The sequence below is a fragment of the Impatiens glandulifera genome, chromosome 6 (genome assembly GCF_907164915.1).
Source record: "Impatiens glandulifera chromosome 6, dImpGla2.1, whole genome shotgun sequence".
Lineage (NCBI taxonomy): Eukaryota > Viridiplantae > Streptophyta > Magnoliopsida > Ericales > Balsaminaceae > Impatiens > Impatiens glandulifera.
Window position 1 is genome coordinate 37,037,857 of NC_061867.1, and position 2,891 is coordinate 37,040,747.

General features: G+C 25.8%; 3 pseudogenes; all 3 read right to left on the reverse strand.

Moving 5' to 3' along the window:
- Positions 1–948: 948 nt before the first annotated feature.
- On the reverse strand, positions 949–1,067 carry LOC124944220 (annotated as a pseudogene).
- Positions 1,068–1,774: 707 nt separating this feature from the next.
- LOC124944218 lies at positions 1,775–1,893 on the reverse strand (annotated as a pseudogene).
- Positions 1,894–2,392: 499 nt separating this feature from the next.
- On the reverse strand, positions 2,393–2,510 carry LOC124944140 (annotated as a pseudogene).
- Between the last annotated feature and the right edge of the window lie 381 nt (positions 2,511–2,891).

Here is a 2,891-nt window from a genome sequence, read left to right on the forward strand (position 1 = left end):
GCCTTTTATATTCGGTTGTTCAAAACTTCAAATTTGACGACTTCCGCACTTGAATCTATTTCAAGAGTTTGGAGGATTTGTGAATAATAGAAAAAGATACTAATCCCTCATAGGATTAATATTATCGAAGAGTTTATCGTAAGCTGTTAACAATAGTCAGACCCTAGTCTCTATTGATAACACCGAGATCAACCTAATGTTTAGTGTTTTAATATAAAAACATTTAAAAATATTTATATTAATCCATTTTCATGCTAATTTTTATATATTTTTTAAAAAAACATCAAAAATCAAATAAGTAGTTCGAAATTAACGGGTTTTTTTCAAAATCGTACGATCACGACTTCCTCAATTGATCCAATTTCACGTTATTTTTTATGTTGTTTTTGTATAAACACATCGCAAATCAAATAATTAGTACGAAATTAACGTGTTTTTTTCAAAACCGTACGTTTTAAAACTAATGTTTTGTGTTTGATATGAAAACATTTAAAAATTTTTATATTGATCCGTTTTCACGCTAATTTTTATGTTTTTATAAAAAATCAAGTAAATCGTTAAAAATTAATTTTTTCTTTACAAAATTGTATGATCACGGTTTTTCAATTGATCCGATTTCATGCTATTTTTTTTTGTTTTTTTGTATAAAACATCGAAAATTAAATAAATAGTACGTTTTAAAGCATATATTTTGTGTTTCTTTTTATTAAACATTTTAAAATCTTAACATTTATCTGTTTTAACACTATTTTTTATGTTTTTTTTATAAAAATATAAAAAATAATAGTAAATCGTTCGAAATTAACGTTTTTTTCAAAATTGTACGTTATAACGCTATTATTTTGTGTATTTTTTTCATAAAATCATTATATAATGAGTGTAACATTTAAGTTTATTCAATTTACACAAATTTAATCTTTATTTTTTTTAAAGAAGAAAAAATAAAAAGGAGTGCGACACGAGGACTTCCAAGGGGGGTACCCATCCTAAAACTACTCTCGCCTAAGCACGCTTAACTGTGGAGTTCTGATGGGATCTGATGCATTATTGTTGGTATGATCGCACCCGTTATATGATGAACAATTTAATCATTTGATACATCATTATATAAAAAAAATTGAATTTTCTTAGAACATCAAAATAGGCAAGTTTTAATGGTCAAAGGGCGTTTACGATCACAGTTTCTTCAAATTGGTCCGTTTTCACGCTATTTTTTTTTTTTATGTTTTTCTTATAAAAACATCGCAAATCAAATAATTAGTACGAAATTACAGTGTTTTTTCAAAACCGTAGGTTTTAAAACTATTTTTTTTGTGTTTTTTTATTAAAAATTTAAAAATCTTTATGTTGATCCATTTTCACGCTAATTTTTATGTTTTTAAAAAAAAAATCAAAAATAAAATAAACATTTCGAAATTAACGTTCTTTCGAAATCGTACGATCACGTATTCTTCAATTGATTCGATTTTACGATATTTTTTATGTTTCTTTTGTATAAAAACATCGCAAATCAAATAATTAGTTCAAAATTAACATGTTTTTTTAAAACCGCACGTTTTAACGCTATTTTTTTTATGTTTTTTTTTATAAAAACATCAAAAATAATAGTAAATAGTTCGAAATGAACGTTTTTTTTCAAAATTGTACGTTAGAAAGCTATTGTTTTGTGTATTTTTAATAAAATCATTATAAAATGAGTGCAACATTTACGTTTATTCAATTTCCTCAAATTTAATCGTTTTTTTTCTAGTTCTAAAGAAGGAAAAAACAAAAAGTAGTGCGACACGAGGACTTCCAAGGGGGTCACCCATCCTAGAATTACTCTCGCCCAAACACACTTAATTGTGGAGTTCTGATGGGATACAATGCATTATTGTTGGTATGATCGCACCTGTTATATGATGAACAATTTAATCATTTGATACATCATTATATAAAAAAATTGAATTTTCTTAGGATTTCGAAAAAGGCGAGTTTAAACGGCCGAAGGCGTTTACGATCACTGTTTCTTCAAATTGGTCCGTTTTCACGTTTTTTATGTTTTTCGTATAAAAACATCGCAAATCAAAAAATTAGTACGAAATTAACGTATTTTTTTCAAAACCATACGTTTTAAAACTTATATTTTGTGTTTTTATTAAAAAATAAAAAATCTTTATGTTTATCCATTTTCACGCTAATTTTTATGTTTTCTTTAAAAAAATTTAAAAAATAAAATAAACAGTTCGAAATTAACAGTTTTTTTTTTTATCAAAATCGTACATTATAAAGCTAATGTTTTGTGTATTTTTTTTTTATTAAATCATTATAAAATAAGTGCAAAACTTACGTTTATTCAATTTGCTCCAATTTAATCGTCATTTTATTGTTCTAAAGAAGGAAAAAACAAAAAAGAGTGCGACACAAGCACTTCTCAGGGGTCACCTATTCTAGAACTACTCTCGCCCAAGCACGCTTACCTGCGGAATTCTGATGGGATCCGGTGCATAAGTGTTGGTATGATCGCACCGGTTATATGATGAACAATTTAATTATTTGATACATCATTATATTATAAAAAAATTGAATTTTCATAGAATTTTGAAATAGGTGAGTTTAAACGACTGAAGAGCGTTTACAATCACTTTTTTTCAAATTGGTCTAATTTCACGCTATTTTTTTTATGTTTTTCGTATAAAAACATTGCAAATCAAATAATTAGTAAGAAACTAACGTGTTTTTTTTGAAAATCGTACATTTTAAAGCTATTGTTTAGTGTTTTTTAAAAACATTTAAAAATCTTTATATTAATCCGTTTTCACGCTAATTTTTATGTGTTTTTAAAAACATCAAAAATCAAACAAATAGTTTGAAATTAACGTTTATTTTTCAAAATCGTACGATCACGGCTT